Source organism: Bufo gargarizans, chromosome 5 (assembly GCF_014858855.1).
Source record: "Bufo gargarizans isolate SCDJY-AF-19 chromosome 5, ASM1485885v1, whole genome shotgun sequence".
In the NCBI taxonomy this organism is placed as follows: domain Eukaryota; kingdom Metazoa; phylum Chordata; class Amphibia; order Anura; family Bufonidae; genus Bufo; species Bufo gargarizans.
In genome coordinates, this window is record NC_058084.1 from 406,864,318 (window position 1) to 406,892,071 (window position 27,754).

The 27,754-nt window shown below is 48.4% G+C and overlaps 1 protein-coding gene across 7 annotated transcripts in view; it reads right to left on the bottom strand.

The window, feature by feature from the left end:
- Nucleotides 1-27,754, bottom strand: part of KMT2C (lysine methyltransferase 2C) — a 200,245-nt gene that overhangs the window by 160,657 nt on the left and 11,834 nt on the right. The window contains exon 1 of one of the 7 annotated variants that reach the window (XM_044292877.1): nucleotides 12,048-12,218. The exons of the other annotated variants lie outside the window; for them this stretch is intronic. The gene's annotated coding sequence lies outside the window, so the exon portion shown is untranslated. Of the gene's footprint in view, nucleotides 1-12,047; nucleotides 12,219-27,754 lie in introns of those variants that run through there. 7 annotated transcript variants of the gene reach the window in all.

Consider the following 27,754-nt stretch of genomic DNA (forward strand, 5'->3'; position numbering starts at 1 on the left):
CAGTGCGGAGGATGTGCAGCTGGCTGACCATGGACAACCAATCTATAGACTTCTGAAACCAGGCCAAAGAAATATTAATAAAATTGTTTTAAAATCTTATCAATAAAATAAATTTGTGTTTGCTTCCTGCACATTTAATGGGGTTCTCCAGTTTTCAGAGGAAACAGAACAACCCCCAGGATCCACCTGAAATGAACAGGTAAGTACTCACCTGATACTGAGCCATTATTGCTCTGATTGCTCAGCCAGGCTCCATTTCCCACGCTGCAGCCTATCACTGGCCTCGACAGGGACATCACTGAGGCCAGTGAATGGCTGCAGCGGTCATATGTTTTCTACATGGCATTACCATTGCAGCTGGGTAAATGCAGCCTGACCGGGATGGTTTTTGTCCTTTTTAAAGTATTTTTTGATTCATCATTCTGACATACACAAACGCTGTCTCTGCTATACGTACAGCAGTTTGTACTTACTCATAGCAGCCAATATGCTTTAAGTGCACATCAGTGCACATAAGTTCAGATAATCTGGACAAGACAAAAAAGTTTGGATTGGCTGGGGTCTGCGCGCCGAGACCCCCATGATCTCTGAAATGAAGGGGCAGAAGAGCTCAGCCAGGCCAATCTTGGAGAGGCTCAGTGGTGGACATTGAAGACATAACATACACCGCTCTACTTGTGTCGGCGTCCATACTCCCAGGTTTTAATGAAGCAGCGGTCATGCATGCTCACTATTGCTCCATTCAGCTATACAGGACTGCAGTACAAGGGCTGGGGTATCTCCAGCAGAGATGGATGGAGCCGTGGACGCGCTCTTCTAATGATCATGTGGGACGCCAGGTGACGGACACACACCAACCAGATACACATCGCCTATCCTGTGGACACGTTGTCTTCATGGGACAATTCCTTTAAGCTTGGTTAACCGATCATTGCTTCTCCCTAAATAAGCAACCACATCACAAAACAAAACGCTGGCCGCCCTATAAAAGCAATATCTAGCAGCATCGTGATTAAGCAGTCTGCCAAATTTCTATGGAAACTCTGATCGCGTCATCAGAATTTCTACCGTGACGTCTAGGGAACATCCCCCATTGTGGAACACCACAGCCAGTAATGATCCTCCTCCCGATACCCACCAGACGTCAGTGACATGTGCTGTCCGTGTTCTCCACAGATAGCACACGTAATCCAACCATTTTAGCATTTATGTTCACACAAACTTTAGTCCATTTGCAGACAAAACACATCTAAGGGTCTGTGATGAGAGCCGTCCACATATTTACTACTAATTCAACCTTTCCTGGTGGTTTAATGAAGTGGAGGATCCCGTCATCAGGCATTACACAACAGCTATAAAAACAGATTACGTTTACCCCCCCCGCCCCCCAAACTTGACTTTTTCATATTTTGTTACATTACAGCCTTAAAGGGGTTTTCTCAACACGCAGTTTTATACTTACCTGCTCCCAGCGCGCCGTCCACTTCCTGGTTTCGGCACTCGGCAGGGGGCGGGCTCCATCTTGATTGAAGTCTTCTCCCGGCCGGGCCGCGCGCTGTACTGAACGCGCACGCCGAGTCCGCGCATGCGCCCTGGTGACTTCTTCCTGGGATAATATACTTGCCAGAAAGAAGTCACCAGGGCGCATGCGTGGACTCGTTGTGCGCGTTCAGTACAGTGCGCGGCCGGACGGGAGAAGAAAAAAAGTAGTCTGCCACCGCGATTCTTGAGAAGAGTGGTGGCCGTAACCAGGGGAGACGGAAGACAACAGTCAGGTAAGTATAGGTTTATTTTTTTCTAAGGGGTGGGGATTTGTTAATGAACTATATTTGAAAAATGATCACTTAAATCATTAACAGATTTAACAGTGATCATTAAGATGATAATACCCCTTTAAAGGGAACCTGTCACCTCAAAAACGCAAACAAAAGGGCCAGCATTACCTCATAGTAGCCCCCAGTCTGTTTTAAGATAAAGCAAAATGGATTGCCTCTTAAAGGCTTCCGTTTTGCTGTCAGTCCTAAATTTCCATTATAACAGAAAGTAAATTCAGTAACGCCAATGCGAACACGCCCTTATAGACAAGGATCTGATCTTGTTTGAAAGTTGACAGTCTGAAAGGGATTGTCATAATTTTACTAGTTGATACAGTCAGGTCCATAAATTTTGAGACATGGACACAGTTCTAATATTTTTGTCTCTATACACCACCACAATGGATTTGAAATTAAGCAAACAAAATGTGCTTTACCTGCAGACTATCGGCTTTAATTTGAGGGTATTATTTACACCCAAATCAGGTGAACGGTGTAGGAATTACAACAGTTTGCATATGTGCCTCCCACTTGTTAAGGGACCAAAAGTAAAGGGACAATTGGCTTCTCAGCTGTTCCATGGCCAGGTGTGTGCTATTCCCTCATTATCCCAATTATGAGGGAATGAATCTGATCTTGTTTTAAAGGTTAGACTGTCAGCTTTCAAACAAGACCAAAACAATGTCGAGAGATCCAATTGGCTAAAGCAGCCCTCCCCACTCACTCTGCTGCCCAAGTTTGTCAGACAGCGAGCGCTCTTCTGAAAGCGGCATGGTTGCCTAGGCAACCCTGTTGCCCTTCAGCCCCAGCAAGTCCTTAAGTGCTGAAATAGTGCTGAGGGGCCCTGCTGCTTAATAAAACATGGGGCCAGTACATAAACAGTGACTGTGGCCTAGAAGATGCATATTATATTCTGAAGATACTGTATATTACATCTAATTTGATCATCTTGTTTAAAAAAAATAAAAATAAAAAAACTGTTGTCTTTCTTGTGGACGCAAAAATTGGATCAATTGTGGCGAAATGGACACAAACGTGTGAATAAGCCCTTGCTCAGCAAGCGATGTCCACGAGAAGCCCAATACCTGCGTAATATGTCACACAAGAGCCCACAGGTAACACAACACTTGCTCCTTTACACCAAGGTACACAGTTGTGTTACTGGTTATACTGAGATACGCGGAGAACATCTTCTTAGTCATTTTAAGGATTTTGCATTGTTTCTCGTAGTTTCCACTTTACATCTATTTTCTTCTCAATCATGAGAGATAGAAAATATGTGCTGTTGATGCAAAAGCCAGAAATATTCTGGCTCTATCTGGTGTCCCCTGCTGCCAATAGAGGAGTAAAAACATTTAAGAGGGCTGGGGGAAAAAAACCAAAAAGACACACTAATACACTGGGGCTAAACCCCAAGAAAAGGCGAATCCTATACTGGAAGTACACCAGAAACAGAGCAGACATTTTACGGCTTACGAAAGGGCAATGCTAGTGAAGGGAGCGAGAAAACTGCAGCGAGCACACAGCCGGTATCCGTATTTTGCAGACCGCAAAATGGATACAAGTCGTGTATGTGGGGCTTTACAGAAGATCGCCTAGATGACTGATGCAAAATCAAAAGTATAACCCAGACTCTGGGATTTCCATATTAACATTTACCACCACAGAACAGCTGATAAATGCATGATTGCTGGGGGTCCGAACAATTAGGAAGACAAGAATTCCCAAATGGCATACGTGTGCAACTGCTGCTCCATTTACATCTATGGGACTGCAGAGAACAGTGCTGGCTATATTAGACAGTCCCATAGAAATAATAAGAGGTTGTCACACCACTGCTTCATTCACACTCAGGAGTTGGGGGGCCCATTCTGATGACTGGTGGGGGTCCAGACTCCCAGCAGTGGTCAGACCCCAGTAATCATTTATTAAAAAAAATAAAATAAATGCAGTTAAAGGAGAGACCTATCCATGGAAGGGTCCTCAGTACCTGATCGGTGGGGTCCAACATCAAGGACCCCACCGATCAGATACTTGAGAAGGCACTGGCACTCCTACACTATACAGCGGCTGTTACTGGTATAGTAAGGGGCTGAGCAGCGCCTAGGGAGGCCATGCGACTGACGAACATGACATCATTGGCCCGAGGAAAGTCTATGAAAAGGCCGTGGTGCTCACAGGAGTGTCACGCCCCCTTTCAAACAGCTGATCAGCAGGGACCCTGGGTGACAAACCCCACTGATCAGATAAGATATTGATAACAAATTTTTTTTTTTTAAAGAATTTTGGGCGGCTTCTCTTTTTCACTTCAGCAGTAATATGCTACTGAAAGTTAAAGGGGCATTCCGGTATAAGCAAGTTATCCCTTATCCACAGAATAGGGAATAACTAGTAGATTATTATTCATAATTGATGATGGTGTGCCTGTAAGCAGAGAAGTCACTATGAATGGCGCTGTCCAGCGTAGGACTGGTGAAATGGCTGCAGCAGCCCACAACCTGCGCTGCGGTGAGGTAGGGCGCTGCTCTGCCGTGTAGCTGTGCTTGTCTGCTAAGTCTAAATGCAGCTGAACTTCCTTTTTCTAATTGAGGAGACTAGCTTTATAATAAAAAAATAAATAAATAAAAAAAACACCTGTACACAAACAGCACTGCTTCAATCACACATGGAATTGGGGGCCCATTCTGTTGACTAGTGGGGGTCCCGGCAGTGGTCAGACCTCAGTAATGACACATTTATGAATGAGTAAGGCTACTTTCACACTTGCGTTTTTATTTTCCGGCATAGAGTTCCGTCACAGGGGCTCTATACCGGAAAATAACTGATCAGGCATATCCCCATGCATTCTGAATGGAGAGTAATCCGTTCAGTTTGCATCAGGATGTCTTCAGTTCAGTCGTTTTGACTGATCAGGCAAAAGAGAAAACCGTAGCATGCTACGGTTTTATCTCCGGCGAAAAAAACTGAAGACTTGCCTGAATGACGGATCCGGCATTTTTTTCCATAGGAATGTATTAGTGCCGGATCCGGCATTCAAAATACCGGAATGCCGGATCCGTCCTTCCGGTCTGCGCATGCGCAGACCTTTAAAAATGAAAAAAACAAAAAAAACGGATCCGTTTTGCCTGATGACACCGGAAAAACGGATCCGGTATTGCAATGCATTTTTCTGACTGATCAGGCATTTTTCTGACTGATCAGGATCCTGATCAGTCTGAAAAATGCCTGATCAGTCAGAAAAAATGACATCCGTTTGCATACATTTTGCCTGATCAGGCAGTCAGTTCAGGCAACGGAACTGCCTGCCGGAATCAAACAACGCAAGTGTGAAGGTACCCTAATATGAAGTAATTTGCCACACAATGGCATCACCCTGAGGCTAATTTACATACATATAAAAGGCCGATTTCTCCACATTGGGGGGCACAGACAGAGTGGACCAAGAGCAATAGGATGTAGTGAGCAGCACACAGATTCCCTTTAAAAGGAATCTGTCAGCAGTTTTGACAATGCTGTAGACTGCTTAAGGTAGTTGCTGAGGCGAGAGCAGGACAACCACACCTCTTAAAGAGCCATCAGGAGTAGTGTAAATATTAACCTGAATTCTGTCTGGTCCTGTTCCTGCAAGTGCCTAGTAGGTGGAGCTTCACTGTGAAGTGCTCTTTGCACTAAGCTGCTTCAAAGCCCCTCCCCTCTGGTCAGAGTGGTGGCCCCAACCGTCCGCCTGGTCAGAGTGGTGGCCCCAACCGTCCGCCTGGTCAGAGTGGTGGCCCCAACCGTCCGCCTGGTCAGAGTGGTGGCCCCAACCGTCCGCCTGGTCAGAGTGGTGGCCCCAACCGTCCGCCTGGTCAGAGTGGTGGCCCCAACCGTCCGCCTGGTCAGAGTGGTGGCCCCAACCGTCCGCCTGGTCAGAGTGGTGGCCCCAACCGTCCGCCTGGTCAGAGTGGTGGCCCCAACCGTCCGCCTGGTCAGAGTGGTGGCCCCAACCGTCCGCCTGGTCAGAGTGGTGGCCCCAACCGTCCGCCTGGTCAGAGTGGTGGCCCCAACCGTCCGCCTGGTCAGAGTGGTGGCCCCAACCGTCCGCCTGGTCAGAGTGGTGGCCCCAACCGTCCGCCTGGTCAGAGTGGTGGCCCCAACCGTCCGCCTGGTCAGAGTGGTGGCCCCAACCGTCCGCCTGGTCAGAGTGGTGGCCCCAACCGTCCGCCTGGTCAGAGTGGTGGCCCCAACCGTCCGCCTGGTCAGAGTGGTGGCCCCAACCGTCCGCCTGGTCAGAGTGGTGGCCCCAACCGTCCGCCTGGTCAGAGTGGTGGCCCCAACCGTCCGCCTGGTCAGAGTGGTGGCCCCAACCGTCCGCCTGGTCAGATGCTACAGCACTCAGAGCAGAATGGAGGGGCTGTGAAGCAGCTCAGGGCTGAGAGCACTTCACAGCGAAGCTCCGTCTCCCGGGCACTTACAGCAGCAGAACCTGGCAGAATAACACTACAGCATGTAACCAGGGCCGGTGCTACCATAAGGCAGACCAAGCGGCTGCCTTAGGGCGCACCCTGGGGGAGGGCGGAAAAATGTGACATGGAGGGGGAGAAATGTGATATGGAGGGCTGATGTGACATAGGGGGGTGATTTGACATGGAGGAGGAGAAATGTGACATGGGGGGCTGATGGCTGACATTGGGGCATGATGGCTTACATGGGGGGATGATGGATGGGGGCTGATGGCTAACATGGGGTGCTAGAGGCTGACATGGCTTCATGATGGCTGACATGGGGGGCTGATGGGTGGGGGCTGATGTCTGACATGGGGGTCTGATCTGAGGTCTGATTAACATTGGGGGTCTGATTGGGGCTGTGAGCTGAGGTCTGATTAACATTGGGGGTCTGATTGCTGGTCTGACCTGAGGTGTAATGGAAAAAAAAAATTCTTATTATACTCCTCTAAAACCTAGGTGCATCTTATGGGCCAGTGCGTTTTATAGTGCGAAAAATACGGTCCTCAAATCAGCGATGGTCTGAAGCAGAGAGAAGATACCAGGACCACACAGAGGAGAAGCCAGCTGCTGCAGACAGGACCAGGGCCAGGTGAGCTGCGAGGGGGGAGGGGGGGCGCCAAAATGTAGCTTCGCTTGTGTTGGCAAAAATCCTTGCACCGGCCCTGCATGTAACAAAAGTTGACTTGCTCTCCCAGGCTTGCACCTAGTGCTGGTGGCAGTTCAGCAAGGTCAAAACTGCTGACAGACTCCCTTTCACATCAACGGCCTCTACTGCTTTGGGTGAAGCAGCATATACAAACATGTCCTGAACACAACCCTGCCCCATGTCAACACACCAGCACAATGCATCGAAGGCAGCATCTGGATGCTCCAGGCACCAGTCCTCCATAATATTCGGTATAACCAAAAATATTTTCCTAACAAACTGAGAACATTCACAGTTTATGTTACCACCAGAAGAGAGGCGAGCGCACAGTGACGGAGAGCTGTGGTCTTATTGAGCACAGTATTCAGAGTCTTAAGCTGAATAATTTCCTGTACCCGACGTTTCCGTCTGATAAGCCGACCAACGCCGTCACCACGTATGATGATCTCCACTTCTGACTGATCATACCTAGCCGGCACCAAACTCTCACACAATTATCTTCTACAGCTGAAGGACTAAAGATTAGGACCCGGAGTGGAAAGTCACCATAGGGAGATTACCTACGGATTACCTATAGTCACTGACGGGCGGGCACCATACATATGGCCGTGTCCCTGGTCATTCCGGACACTCCAGACGCCCTGGATTTCCAGTGTGGAAAGGTGAATAGATAATGTACTGTCTATATGTCTGCAGGTATACATGCGCTTCCTACTGATCATATACCCGCTTCAAAGGACTGCAAGCAGAGGCCAATGCCAACCAATCTCTGATGGCCTCTGATGCTCATGTGAAGAGGAAGAGAGCGGCTGACGATTAAAGACAACTGTCTGTTTTATGACAGAAGGCTAAAAAACATCTGGAGCATCTTTTCTCAAAACTCTGCATTCTGCTGTGCCTCTGTTATTCCCCCTAGACGCATGAATAAATCCAATCTGTGAATGACTGTGAAGGAACGCACATATTTCTAAGAGATAAGAGGAACAGCACAACACAGAGTCCTATGAAAATATGCTCCAAAATGGGGAAGTCAAGAGCGGCGACAGGTCCTGTCTTTAGGCTCACTTCAGTAAAGCTATCCGGCAGAGAACGGCCGGTGCTCTCTGGATCTGGCATCGCTGCATAGTGCCATGTGCCGACCGGACCCCATTGACTATAATAGGATCCAGCGTGGACCGGTTCGGACAAAAATCACTGCAAGCAACAGATTTTGTCCGGCCGAACACCAGCATTTATGCCGGGGAGCAACTGGATTCCATTATAGTCAATGGGCTCCGAGGGGCACGTGGCACTATCCAGCTACGGGAGATCCGGAGAACCCCAGCAGGATAGCTTTGCCACAAGTAAGTGGAGGAGGTCGGCATGACTTGGACCCACCTCAGCAGGTGCGGCACTAGTTGAGGAGCAGCGCAGTTTTATCTTGTCAAGCACCACCAGCGCTCAAAGCAGGATTGACAATTTGGAATTAGTTATTTTTATTGACGGTGTATATGTGAGCATAGCCTAGGGACATAAGCGTAGGACCCTGGGCACACAGAAGAACACGGAACTGCCGCTGGTTGTCTGCAAGTCGCTGCAAAATGTCAACATTTCCAGCATTTTTTTAAACCAAAAAAAATCTGTAAAAACAATGATGGGGGAGGGGAAGACACGTCGGTGTCATGCTCACTACTAAACTGCTTCACAGCCCTGTATACACCAACCCTCCCCTTACCAAGATAGCCCTTGTGAAAACTGTGCCGAGTAACCGGGTCACCTCGCAGGACACAGGATCTGTAGAGCCGGCCGCACAATGACTTCAAAGATTCTTTTAGTACGGACACATCCACGTAATCCACCTGATTGGTGTCAGCTGCAAAGCCCTAAATATTTTTATTTATTTTTTTGTAATTTTTCACAAAATGTTTGGCTTTAATGCATAGTTGCATAAAGATGGGCATGAGTTCAAAGTCCTGATTGGCGTCTTTGCCTTGAATACACTAAGGGCTGTTTCACGAGTCCAATGCGGGAATCTCGCTCCATGTGCGATCCTCTGCTCTGGACTTACAGGAGCGCACGGCATTAACATGATGTATAATGCTATGTACCTCTGCTTGACCTTATTTCTACAGAATCATACTGACAGCTTTATGTCACTATGATTCTGTGGAAAACAGGCCAAGCAGAGACACATAGCATTATAAATCAGTATAATGCCGTGCGCTCCTGCAAGTCCAGAGTGGAGGATTACACTCGCACATGGAGAGCGTTTGCCGCAATGGACTCGCTCGTGAGAAACAACCCAAAGGGTGCTTTTGTGGGTGTTCTGTCCGCGACTGTGCACCGCAAAAAAGTAGTGCATGCATTACTATGCAGTGCGGACTGCTGGATGCGGATCGCAGACTCCACTGAAGTGAATGGGTCCGTGTCCAGAGACAGCGGGAACAGTCAGTGCCCGCGCATTGCAGCCTTAGAAGATGGAGGGTTTACTCCAAGATGTGGAACACACATTAGGCTACTTTCACACTTGCGGCAGTGTGATCCGGCGGGCAGTTCCGTTGTCGGAACTGGCCGCCGGATCCGCCAATCTGCCGCTGACTGAAAGCATTTGTGAGACGGATCTGGATGCGGATCCGTCTCACAAATGCATTGCAAGGACGGATCCGTCTCTCCGCTTGTCATGCGGACCGACGGATCCGTCTTGTACATTTTTCTCATTTTTACCGATCTGCGCATGCCGGAACGACGGATCCGGCATTCCGGTGTTCCGAATGCCGGATCCGGCGCTAATACATTCCTATGGGAAAAAATGCCGGATCCGGCGTTCAGGCAAGTCTTCAGTTTTTTTCGCCGGAGATAAAACCGTAGCATGCTGCGGTTTTCTCTTTTGCCTGATCAGTCAAAACGACTGAACTGAAGACATCCTGATGCAAACTGAACGGATTACTCTCTATTCAGAATGCATGGGGATATGCCTGATCAGTTCTTTTCCGGTATAGAGCCCCTGTGACGGAACTCTATGCCGGAAAAGAAAAACGCAAGTGTGAAAGTAGCCTTACTTACCACAAAAAAAAATAAAAAAAAATTAAAAAAAATAAATAAATGAAAAATCAATCAAGGAAGTTGACCCAAAAATGGCAAAAACAGCTACTGAAAGTTGACAATCAGTAAGGGTCCATTCACACGTCCGTAGTGTATTGCGAAACCACAATACACCCGGCCGGGACCCCTACAGAACCCCCACTCCAGAAATGCGGAGGCAGACAGCACACTGTGTGCTGTCTGCATCCATTCCTGCACCCTAGAGAATGAGTAGGTCTGGATTTGTTCCCCAACGTTGCAGAACGGATTCGGACCAATTCTACGGAATGGACGCTAAGACTACATTATCGGAGGTCTGAAAAAAATATAAAGTTAAACGACTGAAATTTGCTTCTGAAGCTTCCCGGCCACTAACAGGCAGTACGACGACCTACAGTGCAGTTAAAGGGGTTATCCAGTAACTAATATTGAGGACTGATTCTCTGAATAGGTCATCAATGGGCGGGAGTCAGACACCTGAGACCCGATGCTCAGTGAGCGCCGCAGCCTCTTCCTACACCAGGTTCATCGGTCACATAACCTAGGCACAGCTCAGCCCCATAGAAGTGAATGGGGGTTAGCTGCAATACCAAGCACTGCCACCATACAATGCACGGCGCTGTGCTTGGAAAGCTGCCGGGAGCCAGCTGCACTCTCCAGAGCTGTGGTGAGCATGGCGGCTTCTGAAACAGCTGGGACAGAATTTTAGGGGTCCAAGCGATCCAGGTCACGTGACCTCGCTGCTTAGAGAAACTGCTACTTTGAGGCACCATAGCCACAGTGGAAAACAACCTAGGGCAGAGATGGGCAAACTCGGCCCTCCAGCTGTTGCAATACTACAAATCCCATCATTCCCAGTCTGCCTACAGCAGCGCATGATGGGATTTGTAGTTTTAAAACAGCTGGAGGGCCGAGTTTGCCCATCCCTGGGGCGGTGGTAGGCAACCTCTGGCACTCCAGCTGTTGTGAAACTACAACTCCCAGCATGCATACTTGCTCTGCTCTCACAGAAGTGAATGGAGCTGGGTATTATAGTTTGGCCCTGCTCTTGGGGCCCATGCACACAGCTGTATTTCTGATCCCTGTGCTATCTGCATCTTTCCGGGTAACACACCGAGCCATTCATCCCCATGGGGCCACGCACACATCCGTGTGGCCCTTCCGCATATGACAGGGCATGTCATGTCCTGGTCTGTGTTGATGAGAACAGACGTCTCTACTGACGGAAGTGAGCAAAACGGCGCGCGCACAGAAGGCATCTGTATTGTGCCGCTCTGTGGTTGTGAGCATGAAACTAAGGCTACCCCATAGGGGGGATATGTATGTCAGTCTTAGTAACTACTTGCATCCCCCATGTAATTACAATTTTGCAGCATCTATTCTTATGGCCCTGGGCTGTGCCATGCCTGTATTATTCCTGCTCGAAATATAATAATACATTGCCAGCAGTCTGCAGTAAAGGTACGAAGTAGTTACTAAAACTGACACGTCAGAGGGGGGGGCAGGTCCTCTTTAATCATCCATAGCAGCCAATCAGATGCCACCTTTCATTTTTCAGAGCTCCTCTGGAAAATGAAAGCATCAATATAATCGGTTGCTATGGGCAACTAAGCCAGTTTTTAAGTTGCTGCCATGGAGACATGAATGCTGTAGAACCATTATAAACCGGTAAGGTGCCACCCCCCCCCTACCAAGTGACTGTGGCCCCTAGTAACAAGGGATGGCAGGGGCCCAGCATCCACAACACTTCTGAAGTGGCCCCTGGCTTCTCCCATTCCCACCCTGCTTATACTACAGCCAGGCAGAGGAGCCAGGTCCCTCAGTAAAGTTCTGGCTTCCGCCATCAGCCCCCGTGCACACGGCGCCGCGCTACCGCAGACTTTGACTAAGTTTCTGGTCAGCCCGGACACACAGACCTAGGGAGGAGGCCGGGCGCAGCTCATGACGGGTTAAGCCGAGTGACATCACTCCCTCTCCCCGCTGGCTGTCAGTGTCAGCTGGCCGCGGAGTGACACACGACATGGACGTGGCAGCGCTCACCTGCCCACTAGGCGCTCTCCACCGCACGCCTCATGTGCCGGGAGCGGCGCAGGTGACTACGGCGGGGTCTCCGTTTGCCTGTAGTTAGACTCTTCCAGCGTTTCCCGGAGAGGAGCCGTCTCATCACCGTAACGCACTCACAGGACTCCGAGATCCCTCCGACAAACAGGACCGCAGCCCCACCCCCTCCCCACCACAGCACGGGATGTAGATCCGGCAAGAGCTGGAAGCAAATCCCGGCCTGGACCCAGTGCGCGTCCACACAGCGGAGGGAGCACAAGGACGGCCCCGGCTACAGAGACTCCATTATCCCCGGACTGGACAAATAATCCGGGACAGCAGAAGGGCAGTGGCGGCGGATACAGGCGGCAACGAGGGACATTTCTCTTCAAACCCAGCGCTGCGTCAGTTTTATCTACTCACAAAATAAGTTTATAAGAGAAGAAGTGAGATGAATGGTGAGCCCGGACCAAACGTCCTGGGGAGGGGGTCACAGTACTGTCAGCTGCAGCGCAGGGATTTCTAGGGATCCACTGATTATCTATTACACTAATCGGGAACACGGAGCGCGCAGCGCTGCTGTCAGCGCTCCTCAGCAGCACAGGGGAGAAGGAAGCCGCGTCTCCCCTCCCCCTGTGCCGCCGCCACCAATGAGAGGAGAGAGCAGAAGAGGAAGGGCGGGGCTGTGGCCACTGAGCCACCAATGACGATAACTCTCTCATTAATTCATACACAGGAGGCGGGAGCTGCTCAGCTGCAGTCACATAGCCGGCTCCCGACCTCTATGACAGGTAGCTGTCAGGTGCCGCACCTGAGGGGTTAACTGCCGCAGATCGCAGCTACCCGTCATGGAGGTCGGGAGCCGGCTATGTGACTGCAGCTCCCGCCTCCTGTGTATGAATTAATGAGAGATTTCTCTAAATTGGTGGCGCAGTGCGAAACCCCCCCTCCCACCCCAGTATTAATCATTGGTGGCAGTGGCCACAGGGTCCCCCTCCTCCTCAGTGGAAGTTCCCATCGGAGCACCAGCAGTGTAAGGGTCCATTCACATGACCGCAAAAGGGTCCGCATCCGTGTGGACAAATTATTTTTTCTATAGGGATGGAATGGATGCGGACAGCACACAGCCCCGATCTTCGGGTCCGCAGCTCCGCAAAAGATAGAACATGTCTTATTCTGCGGACAAGAATAGGCATTTCTATGGGGGTGCCAGGCGGGTGTGTTGCGGATCTGCAATTTGCGGGTCCGCAACCCACCACGGACGTGTGAATGTAGCCTAAGCCAGGACGCTACTGAGGCCCTGGCTGCCACAGTCGGCTCCCTGCTGCTGTGTGCACTATGCACAGGGCAGCAGGCAGAGTGTGAAGTCCTATTCATCCTGATAGAGCTCTATTAGGGTGAATAGGACAAGGGTTCTATTAGCCTAAGGAGGCTAATAGTAAAAAATAATAATAAACACTGAAGAGATGCGGCACACAGTGACGTCACAGTACACTGAAACACTGAAGAGATGCGGCACACAGTGACGTCACAGTACACTGAAACACTGAAGAGATGCGGCACACAGTGATGTCACAGTACACTGATAATAAACACTGAAGAGATGCGGCACACAGTGATGTCACAGTACACTGAAACACTGAAGAGATGCGGCACACAGTGATGTCACAGTACACTGAAACACTGAAGAGATGCGGCACACAGTGATGTCACAGTACACTGAAACACTGAAGAGATGCGGCACACAATGACGTCACAGTACACTGAAACACTGAAGAGATGCGGCACACAGTGATGTCACAGTACACTGATAATAAACACTGAAGAGATGCAGCACACAGTGATGTCACAGTACACTGAAGAGATGCGGCACACAGTGATGTCACAGTACACTGATAATAAACACTGAAGAGATGCTGCACAGTGACGTCACAGTACACTGATAATAAACACTGAAGAGATGCTGCACACAGTGACGTCACAGTACACCGATAATAAACACTGAAGAGATGCTGCACACAGTGACGTCACAGTACACTGAAGAGATGCGGCACACAGTGATGTCACAGTACACTGATAATAAACACTGAAGAGATGCGGCACACAGTGATGTCACAGTACACTGAAACACTGAAGAGATGCGGCACACAGTGATGTCACAGTACACTGAAACACTGAAGAGATGCGGCACACAGTGATGTCACAGTACACTGATAATAAACACTGAAGAGATGCGGCACACAGTGATGTCACAGTACACTGAAACACTGAAGAGATGCGGCACACAGTGATGTCACAGTACACTGAAACACTGAAGAGATGCGGCACACAGTGATGTCACAGTACACTGAAACACTGAAGAGATGCGGCACACAGTGATGTCACAGTACACTGATAATAAACACTGAAGAGATGCGGCACACAGTGATGTCACAGTACACTGAAACACTGAAGAGATGCGGCACACAGTGATGTCACAGTACACTGATAATAAACACTGAAGAGATGCGGCACACAGTGATGTCACAGTACACTGAAACACTGAAGAGATGCGGCACACAGTGATGTCACAGTACACTGAAACACTGAAGAGATGCGGCACACAGTGATGTCACAGTACACTGAAACACTGAAGAGATGCGGCACACAATGACGTCACAGTACACTGATAATAAACACTGAAGAGATGCGGCACACAGTGATGTCACAGTACACTGATAATAAACACTGAAGAGATGCAGCACACAGTGATGTCACAGTACACTGAAGAGATGCGGCACACAGTGATGTCACAGTACACTGATAATAAACACTGAAGAGATGCTGCACAGTGACGTCACAGTACACTGATAATAAACACTGAAGAGATGCTGCACACAGTGACGTCACAGTACACCGATAATAAACACTGAAGAGATGCTGCACACAGTGACGTCACAGTACACTGATAATAGACACTGAAGAGATGCTGCACACAGTGACGTCACAGTACACTGATAATAGACACTGAAGAGATGCTGCACACAGTGACGTCACAGTACACTGATAGACACTGAAGAGATGCTGCACACAGTGACGTCACAGTACACCGATAATAAACACTGAAGAGATGCTGCACACAGTGACGTCACAGTACACTGATAATAAACACTGAAGAGATGCTGCACACAGTGACGTCACAGTACACTGATAATAGACACTGAAGAGATGCTGCACACAGTGACGTCACAGTACACCGATAATAGACACTGAAGAGATGCTGCACACAGTGACGTCACAGTACACCGATAATAAACACTGAAGAGATGCTGCACAGTGACGTCACAGTACACCGATAATAAACACTGAAGAGATGCTGCACACAGTGACGTCACAGTACACTGATAATAAACACTGAAGAGATGCTGCACACAGTGACGTCACAGTACACTGATAATAGACACTGAAGAGATGCTGCACACAGTGACGTCACAGTACACCGATAATAAACACTGAAGAGATGCTGCACACAGTGACGTCACAGTACACTGATAATAAACACTGAAGAGATGCGGCACACAGTGATGTCACAGTCAAGAAATACACACCGATAGTAAGGTCTACAGAAACTGATGAGGTCACTGGCCAGGCTCATTAATCAAATCGCATTTTTGCAAGCGCATTAGATACTATACAACATGAGGCCTAACAGTGACAAGTGTGACCAGGAGAGCGGTTTTATTCCAGGTGCTTGGAATAGATTCATTAAATAAATCCATTAATCCAGCATCTGACGGTTCAGAAATTCTCCCCCCGGACAGTCTTCATTTGGTGATGCATTCCTATAAGTCCACCCTTCTTCCCCACTTTCTAGGAATATGTCAAATCCTCCTCATGAAGCATTACAATATAAAGCAGGCATCCTCAAACTGTGGCCCTCCAGCTGTTGTAAAACTACAACTCCCACAATGCCCTGCTGTAGGCTACCTGTAGGCTCTTCGGGCATGTTGGGAGTTGTAGTTTTGCAACAGCTGGAGGGCCACAGTTTGAGAATGCCTGATATAAAGTATCTGACATGTTGCTAGCTAGTAGCTCCATACCGCCATACACTGCCGTAAGGGACAACCAAGTGACACCGGCCACCTTGAGAGCCTTGTACCCAAGCAGATCCGCACTACATGAGGGCTATAAGGCAGCTCCACCCTATGCCGCCATATGGTGCTCCTTCACTTCCGTTCAGAAACACTCATGTTGCTCTGCACATACAACTACGACCAGTATGAATAACCATCCGGAAACGCAATTTTCTTGATTTTATGGCAAATCATCCTACACTGTATGCGAGCGCTGCTGCTGCTGCTGACGGCACAGCTTGTCTGACACTCGCTCCAGAGCCTCAACTCCCATGAAGCAGCGCAGAGCCTTTTACTTTCAGATTCTGTCAGGAGACAGTCATTGTGAGGGCGGAGTGCCAGGGGAGCCCTGGAGCCGAGGCTGCGCCTTCCCCCGGAATTAAAGGGACAGCAGTGCAAAGCAGGAAACGCTGCAAAACAAAATCCACCCTCCCGGGCGAAATCCTTCATGAGCCCACGCTCATCGGTCTGTCCAGTGGATAGCTTCCTCCACGTCGCATCTAGAAAACCGCAGGTCACAGGCAGCCAGGCCCACCGTCCGTCCCCCAATGTCACAAGCATCGGAAGGCTACACCGGCCACCATACAGGCCAGGATCCGAGCCACACTAGGCAGTATATGCCCTGTAGTACCGCACCCCCGGCTGAGGGGCCCATATACAGTAAATATCTACTACCATAATGATTCGATTGCAGTGACATCAGCAGAGGAGGAAACGTCAGCGCCCGTCTAAGATACATAAAAAATGTATGAGATTTTTATTTTTCTATCAAATATTGAGAATTTTGTTTTAAACTTTTTTTCCCCTCTATTGTACGGGTTTTAGGCAGAGCTCATCACCGTTTAAGCTTCCTGTTCTTTTGATCCATCAGACAAACAGAAAATAAAAAAACGGATCCATCATAACTGATGCTCAAAATAACAGCTCCGCTTTTTATTTTATAAAAATAAATCAATAAATGGATCAGTTCCGTCAGAGATCTGTTCTTTTACCGCTGTCCCACACCCTTGTTTTGCGGTATACTGGGGTACACAAGACGACACTATTTTGGCCTCCATCTGGCATTCCTTATGGCTATCTTGGTGTAGCTTGTAAAAATTGCCCATTTTTTATTTATTTTTTTAAGAGGTGCGCACATTTTTATAATTTTGTCGCAGCTCTGCAAGTTAATGTGACAGAATCTGAAATATACGCAAGCTAGGAGCTGGAGTAGATTTCAGACGTAAGGCTACTTTCACACTCGCGTTTTGTGCGGATCCGTCATGGATGGATCCAGTCAGATAATAACAACCGTCTGCATCCGTTCAGAACGGATCCATTTGTATTATCTTTAACATAGCCAAGACGGATCCGTCTTGAACACCATTCAAAGTCAATGGAGGACGGATCAGTTTTCTATTGTGTCAGAGAAAACGGATCCGTCCCCATTGACTTACATTGTGTGCCAGGACGGATCCGTTTGGCTCAGTTTCATCAGACGGACACCAAAACGCTGCAAGCAGCCTCTAAAGTGGAATGGAGACGGATGCAAACTGAGCGGATCCTTTGCATTCTGAATGGAAAACTGATCCGTTTTCAACCGCTTGTGGGAGCCCTGAACGGATCTCACAAACGGAAACCAAAACGCCAGTGTGAAAGTAGCCTAATCTGCGACAAAAGTGGGAAGTGTGGTGTAAAAACCGGGGCTTGTGCAAACAATTGTGCCTTTTCCACACCAGAAAACCTTAGGGCGGGTTTACACGGGCTGAGCTAAAGCCAATTGTCGGGACTTCCTTCCTGGCAGCGCTCTCCTCCACAGTGTGAGGACGAGGGATGGCCATTGTGATCGCGCCTCCTCATACAGCTGCGCTCTCGTGTAGACCGCACAATCTGCTGCTCAAAAACGAGAATTCATCGGGCCGTGTAAATCTGCCTTTAATGTGTAATCTGGGAGTTTTCGACAATCACCATTTTCCCTCCTCTATTGCTTGTAGCTTACAAAGAAGAGGGGGAGCAATACATGACGGCAGGATCAGGCTACAAAGGGTTAATCTTCCGCTCCGCAGACAGACACCATACAGGTGGAAATCTAAGGGTATGTTCACACACTTTTTTTTGCCAAGGGTTTCAGTGCGGACTCCCACTCCGTAATTCATGTGGCTGAGAATTTCACATGCGCGGTCTTCCAGGCCACGCCAACAATGTACACGTCTTGGTGCAGCTACCGTGTGGACACCTCGGACATACGCAGCAGGAGCCTGCTTGTGGTTTAGCGCCATTTTAATTCAATCACTTTTAGAAGGACAACATGCCAATGCTGGTGGGTGAAGACGAAAAAGAAAGGGCTCGCCTGCCCTATTACATCTATCCACACACAGATTATTGATGGCCAATTGTCGGAATAGGCCATCAATATCAGACTAAAAGACGCAATTCCACAGGTGCAGCCTCCGTCATTTACCTGGGCTCGTCTACGTAATGGCGGAGCAGGGTGTAGCATGTCCAGCCCATTGGGTGAAGCTCCGACGTCCTGCACCGTTACTAACGAGCCATGTAAACAACTAATTGGTTTTTGAGGTTACTGACATTTTATTCACAACGAAGCATTTTTTAGGCATGGTGTTTTTTTTCCTGACAACTCATAGACTTGAGTGCAAAAAGCCATTAAATACCCGACAGGCATGGCCGCTTTTACAAGAAGAGCGCTGATAAAGCTGGAGCCATACATCGGGTGAAGGGGACCGCCCAGGACTGCCACCGCACAGGTCACAGAGCATGCCCACAACATCCAGCAATAAGCCAATGATCCACCTTTACTATGGCCGTGCAGCAGATTTCTGGCATACGTTGCACCTGCTTTTTGGCACAAATCAGCTTAGATTATTAAATTGCGCCAAAGTGAACAGATGGTTGTGCTCTGCTGGTCAAGTAAAAGGGGCATGGATTAGTTAAAGGGGTTCTCTCACTTCAGCCAATGGCATTTATCGTGTAGAGAAAGTTCACACAAGGCACTTACTAATGTATTGTGATTGTCCATAGTCCCTCCTTTGCTGGCTGGATTCATTTTACCATCACATCATACACTGCTTGTTTCTATGGTTACGACCACCCTGCAGTCCAGCAGCGGTGGGCACGCTTAGGAAGAAAGGCTGGACTATGTGCATTCCTGCAGTCCCGGCCATCAGAGAGGCTGGCACCTTTCTTATAGAGTGCATGCACGGCCACTGCTGGATTGCAGGGTGGTCGTAACCAAGTGTCTTGTAGTAACTTTCTCTACATGATAAATGCCATTTGCTGAAGTGAGACACCCCTTTAAGTCATAAAATTTATCATATGCAAAAGTTTTCTACTGCAACATAATAGTCTAAAAGTAATCCAACTAATGATTGGCTTAAAGGGATTCTGTCACCAGATTTAACCCCATTAAGCTAGCTGACATTAGCGATGTGATAATGTCAGCTAAACCTAACTAGCCTATTCCTACTTTTATCTATGCCCCGTTACGCCAGAAATATAACTTTTATAATATGCTAATTAGTAGGGATGCACCGAAATTTCGGCAGCCGAAAATATCGGCCGAAAATGCACCTAATCTGTTTCTGCCGATAGTTGTACATATCGGCCGGAAATAGCGGGGAGGGACTGGGAGGAGGAGCTGGGGGCCGGTGCGTTCACTGTGCTCCGGCCCCCAGCTCCAGTAGTTATAAAATGTGTGCAATTAATAAGCATTCTATTCATGAGGCTCCCTCTGCAGTAGAACAGCCACATCCTACTCACAGGGCTGTGCTGGCCGGCCGGGCAGACGAGCGGCAGCGTCACAACTGACGTCACATGCCTGCGCCGCCTCCTTCATTCAGAAAGTAGGCCGGGCACATGACGTCAGTTGTGACACTGCCGCTCCTCTGCCCGGCCGGCCAGCATTAAGATAACAGCCCTGTGAGTAGGATGTGGCTGTATTGAATGTTCTACTGCAGAGGGGGCCTCATAGATAGAATGCTTATTAATTGTACACATTTTATAACTACTGGAGCTGGGGGCCGGAGCACAGTGAACGCACCGGCCCCCAGCTCCTCCTCCCAGTCCCTCCCCGCTATTTTCTATTAATTGTACACATTTTATAATAACTAGTCTGTACTGGAGCGGCAATGGGGGGGGGTTCTGTGGATGGCACTGTTATGGGGTGGGTGGGGGTCTGTGGATGGCACTGTTATGGGGTGGGTGGGTAATATGATTTATTAAATTCATGAAAGAATTATTAATAAAATCATTTAAAAAAAGTATTTTAAAAGTATTTGGGCAAAAAGGCAGTTTCGGTTTCGGTCAAGGGGTATCCTGAATTTTCGGTTTCGGACCAGAATTTTCATTTCGGTGCACCCCTACAATTAGCCTCTAGGAGCAGCGGGGGGGGGGGGGGGGGGGGGGGGCGTTGTTTCTGCTCGTGGAGGCTCCGTTCTCCCACCTTTGTCGCCTTCCTCCAAGTCCTGATTGACAGAGCCAGGCAGCGCTCGCATCTGTCCGCCAGCCCTGTGCTCTGGTGAAATCTCGCGCCGTACAGCATTCGGCGCAGGCGCGGTGAGGGAAAGACGCTCGCAGGCTGCCAGCTTCCTCACTACGCCTGCGTCGAATGCTGAACGGCGCGAGATTTCCCCAGAGCACAGGGCTGGCGGACAGATGCGAGCGCTGCCTAACCCTGTCAATCAGGACTTGGAGGAAGGCGACCAAGGTGGGAGAACGGAGCCTCCACGACCAGGAACAACCCCCCCCCCCCCGCTGCTCCTAGAGGCTAATTAGCATATTATAAAAAGTTAGATTTCTGGCGTAACGGGGGCATAGATAAAAGTAGGAATAGGCTAGTTAGGTTTAGCTGACATTATCACATCGCTAGCTTAATAGGGTTAAATCTGGTGACAGAATCCCTTTAAGATGAGACGTGTCTGACTTCATGCAAGATGCATCAAATCTCTCACACGTTCACCAGTGATAAGACTGCCTTAAAGTGGTTCTTTCTAGTTTTAATTAGTAAAAGGCAAACACACAGAGGGGAGATTTATCAAAACCTGTGTGAAGGAAGACTGGCATCACTGCCCACAACAACCAATCAGCGTGATCCTTTCCTTAAGCAGCTCAGAAAAATTGAAGGTGAAATCTGGTTGCTATGGGCAACTAAGCCAGTCTTCCTTTACACCAGCCTTCCTCTGGCTCAGCTTGCAGGATAACAGGGTTAGGCCTCTTTCACACTACAGTATGTTGCATTCAGTGTTTTGCGTTCCGTTTTTCACGGATCCGTTGTTCCGTTTTTTTGCTTCCGTTGTGGTTCCGTTTCCGTTCCGTTGTTCCGTTCCGTTTTTCCGTATGGCAAATACAGTATACAGTAATTTCATATTAAAAATTGGGCTGGGCATAACATTTTCAATTGATGGTTCCGCAAAAAACGGAACGGATACGGAAGACATACGGATGCATTTCCGTATGTGTTCCGTTTTTTTTGCGGCCCCATTGACTTGAATGGAGCCACGGACTGTGATTCTCGGCCAAATATAGGACATGTTCTATCTTTTCAACGGAACGGAAAAACAGAAATACGGAAACGGAATGCATACGGAACACATTCCGTTTTTTTGCGGAACCATTGAAATGAATGGTTCCGTATACGGACCGTATACGGAACGCAAAAAACGGACCGTATACGGAACGCAAAAAACTGTAGTGTGAAAGAGGCCTTAACTGGACAGACGGACGTCTTCTTGACTGGCTGCACCCCTAGAACATGATACAGCATCGGCTAGCAGTCCTCATGTATGGAGCAGCCTGTTAGCGGGAGCACATGTGGCGGATTCCAGGAACACTGCCGGCAGTGCAAGCTAAGCCAGAGGTTAATCCTTGATGCCTGCTGCCGGCTACCTGCTCACCTAATGAACTGCATGCCTCAGCAGTCAGAAGTAATCCCCCACCACACAGCTCAGCCCCGCTGCTTCTGCTATGCCACTCTGCGGAGGGCGGCACAAATTATAGAGCGCTTCCACCGCACGACTGCCATCATAGTGCAGAAATCTTGCACTTTATATGAAATATGGAGTCTTGATTCTTTGTAGTAGGACACCCTCCCCAATAAAAATATTTCTTCATCTGTCAATCCACAGGCTTGGAGGAATCTCTCCCCATTACCTGTGTGTGGGAAGACGAGACCAGTGCCATGGAGCACATTTCTAGCACCTCTGACCCCCATGCGCCACTATATACACACACATTATATAGCGGCACACAAACACACAAAATCATTACTATAGGGACATCATAGAGGGCATTGCCCACTCAGGACCCCTCTGTGTCCCCACCTTGTACAAACAGCTCACATATAGCGGCCTTTGGCCATCCTAATATTACATTGACCACCATTCATCTACTATAATACTATGAACACTTGGCCGCCAGGAGCGGGGCCCGGGGGCATCAGCTGACTGCCCGCGACGGCAATCTGAAAGGGCTCTGATGAGATTATCCCCTTTAAGTAGCAGAGATCCAAAAGTACAAAGATTCAGATTTGTATAAGAGAAACTGGAGAATAACAAAAGGAGGCCGATCCCGACAGCCGTGCACATGGGGTCTGTGCCCGAGCACATCAGGTCCCCATGGGCCACGCGATGCTGCCATTCAAAATTCTAGGCACAGGGTGGAATATAGGTCAACAGAGCTGCAAGACCGTCATATTACAGATCAGCAATCCGTTCAATGCAGCAAGCACCGGGGCCTCTTCATTCTGCTCCTCTGTGGGTTCAGAGCATTGAATCAACTGATCGTATATCAAGGAACACAAGATCCTGTCATGTGACATTAAAATGATCACTAAAAATAATTATAATGGGAGTTGCCTACAACAACCACAAGTTAGGAAATAAAGATAAGTCCTCATTGATTGCTATGGAGAAACTCCTGAGATACAGATACGGGCAGACGGACATTCTATCATCCAGTGCTGGAGAAATTGTGATCATGTAACAACCACCCATTTACTAAAGAGATTGATAAACTACACAGCCTCATGATCACACTTAGATTTAATTCACACTCGCCCGTGTGCTTTCCTGAGTGCACCTGGTCAGACACTGACATCAGATATTCCGGGTCGCTGCTCCATGCAGAGAAACTTGCAGCGTGCACCATTCCTGCGCCTTGTCTGTCCGAGACTCATTTATTCAAATGAGTGGGACTAGAAAGACACCGATGCATCCGGACCCACAGACACAGCAGGTTTTGGAAATCGAACTAACGTCTGAATCAGGACGTATTAGAGACAAGGAGTAGAACATCCCAAAATATTCAGAGAAGCTTTCTAAAAGTTTTCCACCTTGTTCTCTGCGTCCTATCAGCAAATATATAACCGGTGGAGATTCCTTCAACAGGTCATAGAAGTTATATCGTTTGGAGTCGGCACAAATGGTGCAGAATATGGTGCACACCAGTCCCCTCCATTATGTTAGAACAGTGCAGCTTTGAGTGAAGCAGAATGACCGATTCCCTTTATAAAAAAAAATTAAAAAAATCCAGAATTACTGATTGTGGGTTTATTTCACCACAGTTTTTTTCTGCATTTGAGGCCTCATGCACACGACCGTTGTTTGGGTCCGCATGCAAGTGTGGAGGAGGAAGGTAAACTTTTTTTTGACCAAATGAATCTCCCTAAGGGTACTTTCACACTAAGGCCTCATGCACACGACAGTATTTTTTCACGGTCCGCAAAAATGGGGTCCGTAGGTCCGTGACCGTTTTTTCGTCCGTGGGTCTTCCTTGTTTTTTGGAGGATCCACGGACATGAAAAATGAAAAAAAAATCTAAGTTAAGTTTGCCATTGAAATGATAGGAAAAAACGGACACGGATCACGGACACGGATCACGGACACGGATGCCAATCTTGTGTGCATCCGTGATTTTTCACGGACCCATTGACTTGAATGGGTCCGTGAACCGTTGGCCGTGAAAAAAATAGGACAGGTCATATTTTTTTCACGGCCAGGAAATACGGATCACGGATGCGGCTGCCAAACGGTGCATTTTCCGATTTTTCCACGGACCCATTGAAAGTCAATGGGTCCGTGAAAAAAAACGGAAAACGGCACAACGGCCACGGATGCACACAACGGTCGTGTGCATGAGGCCTTACCCTAAGTTCACACCTGAGCGTTTTACAGCGCGTTCAAACGCGCTGTAAAACGCTCAACACATGAAAACCAATGCTTCCCTATGGGAATAGTTCTCACCTGGGCGTTTTACAGCGCGTACGATCGCGCTGTAAAACGCCCGACGCATAATCAAGTACTTGAGCTTCTTTGGGGCGTTTTGACGCGCGTTTGTGGCCATAGGACACTGCAGTCAATCACACAAACGCGCGTTTACTATTACAAAAAACGTGCATAAAAACGCGCGACAAAAACGCGCGTAAAACGCGCGTTTGAGAAACGCTCAGGTGTGAAAGCAGGGTTACGGCAGGCAGTTCCATCGCCGGAACTGCCTGCCAGATCCGGCAAAACGTATGCAAACTGATGGCATTTGTCAGACTGATCCAGATGTGGATCCGTCTGACAAATGCCTTGAAATGCCGGATCAGTCTCTCCGGTGTCATCCAGAAAAAAACGGATCTGGTATAAATCTTCTTTGCATCTTTTTCGGTCTGCGCATAAAGCCAGATCCATTTTGCCGGAACACTTAGTGCCGGATCCAGCACTAATACACCAAGTGTTTCCGAATTTTGGACGGAGATAAAACCGTAGCATGCTCCAGTGTTATCTCCATCCTGAAAAGTCAAAAAGACTGAACTGAAGACATCCTGATGCCTCCTGAAAGGATTGCTCTCCATTCAGAATGCATGGGGATATACCTGATCAGTTCTTTTCCGGTATTGAGCCCCTAGGACGGAACTCTATGCCGGAAAAGAATAACACTAAGGCCTCTTGCACACAAACAGTTTTTTTTCCGTTTCCGTTCCGTTTTTTGGTTCAGTATACGGAACCGTTTATTTCAATGGATCCGCAAAAAAAAAAAAAAAAAAAAAAAGGAAAGTACTCCGTATGCCTTCCGTTTCCGTATTTTCGTTCGTTCAAAAATAGAACATGTCCTATTATTGTCCGCATAACGGACAAGGATAATACTGTTCTATCAGGTGCTAGGTGTTCTGTTCCGCAAAAAACAGAATGTACACGGATGTCATCTGTACTTTTTGCGGATCTGTTTTTTCGCAGACTGCAAAATACTGAAAAAGCCACACAGTTGTGTGCAAGAGGCCTAAGGCCTCCTGCACACAGCTGTAGGTGTCCTGCTGCCGTATTGTGGACCGCATTTGTGGATCCGCAATACACGGGTGTCGCTCTGTGTGCATTCCGCATCATGGATGCGGACCCATTCACTTCAATGGGTCTGCAAATCCGGAGATGCGGAACGGAAGCACGGAACGAAACCCTACGGAGTGCTTCCATGGGGTTTCATACCGTACTTCAGTTCCGCAAAAAGATAGAACATGTCCTATCTTTTTGCGGAACGGCGAGATCGCGGACCCATTAAAGTGAAAGGGTCCGCGATCCGCTGCGGTCTGTGTTCGTGCATTGTGGCCCGCATTTTGCGTGCAGGAAGCCTAACGCTGGATATGAAGACCTAGTAAAGAATTATAGTATGCTAATATTTTGTTGGCTGAAGCACCATATTTGCTTTTGCTCAGAGGGATGGGGGTGGATACAGCGCCACCATCCTCCCCCTCCTCCCTGCGTACACCACAGCCAGTTACTCTAATGTTTGCTCCATAAGCATGGAACGCAATCATACCAACGTGAGCATGTATGGAGACTGGTTTCTAGCAAAAATACGAGCACAAAAAAATAAATAAATGGGTAGAGATATTTCTGGGTTCACAGAGATTGCAGATGGGAGGCAGATCTGGAGGAGAACATTGTGTTCTGTGTCTAAGGTCTACAGACAAGGCTGCGAAGCTCTAGAGGCAAATTCTCAGACTACAAATATAAAGACATCTCATTCTGCAGCTTCACGGGACAATAAGCTAAATACACCCCCCACCCCCACCCCCACCCCAGACACCTACCCAAAAAAACAAGGTGGGGAACGTCTAAACTTTTCATTTCCTTCAACAAGGAAGGAAAGCTGAGAAAACAGGAATCCCTCTATGACCCTGCAGCCCCCAGCAGGACTCCTGCAGCAGGTGTTTAAACGGTCGCAGGGTTTTAATGACGGAGCTCGACCTGTACATAAAGGGGAATGTAAAATCCACATACACAATGCAGAATAATGGCCGCCGTCTCCTCTACGAAACAAGCTGATGCACTGAAAAGTAAAGGTCGCCTCACCAGAGGTCCCCTCAAAGCTTCACCTGAGAGCGTATATTTAGAAGTAGTCTCCAAAAGTGGGACTTCTTAAAGGAAAAAAAACTGAAAGAATAAAGATATTCTTTAAGACTGTTTCCCACTAACCGGTCCACTCCGTGTGTAAGTCTTGCAGGAGCGTACGGCATTATACGGATTTATAATGCTGTGTGCCTCTGCTTGGCCCCAATCATAGTCACATAAAGCGGTCCGTAGGATCCTGCAGAACGCAGAGGCACTCCGCGCTAGAAACCACGATAATGCTGTGCGCTACTGCAGGTCTAGAACGGAGGATCACGCTAAGGCTACATGCACACGACCGTTGTGCGTTTCGCGGGCCGCAAATTGGACACCCAGTGATGCAACTGCCTATTCTTGTCCGCAAAACAGACAAGAATAAGACAGGTTATATTTTTTTGGCGGGGCCACGTAACGGAGCAACGGATGCGGACAGCACACTGAGTGCTGTCCGCATCTTTTGCGGCCCCACTGAAGTGAATGGGTCCGCATCCGAGACGCAAAAACGGCGGCTTGGATGTGGACCAAAACAACGGTCGTGTGCATGAGGCCTAACATGCACACACACAGAGCATGGTTCCCGCAATGGACTACCCTTAAAGGGGAAGTACCAATTTGTCTAATGCAAGGCTGCGTGGGAACAGCGGCCAAGACCCCCTCGGATAGAGAGCTGCTGCACAGGGGATGCCCTATTGCTTTAAGCCCTTTAAAGGGTTTGGCGACGTACAATATGAAGCAGCGCCCACCCTGTCTAACAAAGGGCCCTGTGCAGGTGTTCTCTGCGACAAACAGGTCATACACCACATAGATAGGACTGCGCAGCTGAGGTATAGCCTTTAGGGCTCATGCGCACAAACTTATTTTTCTTCAGTTTTCTTACAGGTCCGTATATGGAACCATTCATTTCAATGGGGCTTTCATAAAAACGGAAATGACTCCGTGTTCATTCGTGTCTGTATGTCCGCATTTCTGTTCCGCAAAAAAAAATTGAATGTGTCCTATCCTCAGTAGTAGTGAGAATATGAACTTTAATTCTGTCAGATTTTGCTCCTGCGGTGGGGTCCACACTGGCTGACTGACAGCTGTCTCATCCAACCAGGAGACCGCTAGGACCACCACAGCGAAGGGGGCACAGTTCATTCCCGATAATTGCCTGCTTGCTACAGGAGGTGAAAACTGCATTTATATGGAGACAAGGGATTGCTGCTGTGATTGTTCATCCCCATACAGAATCATT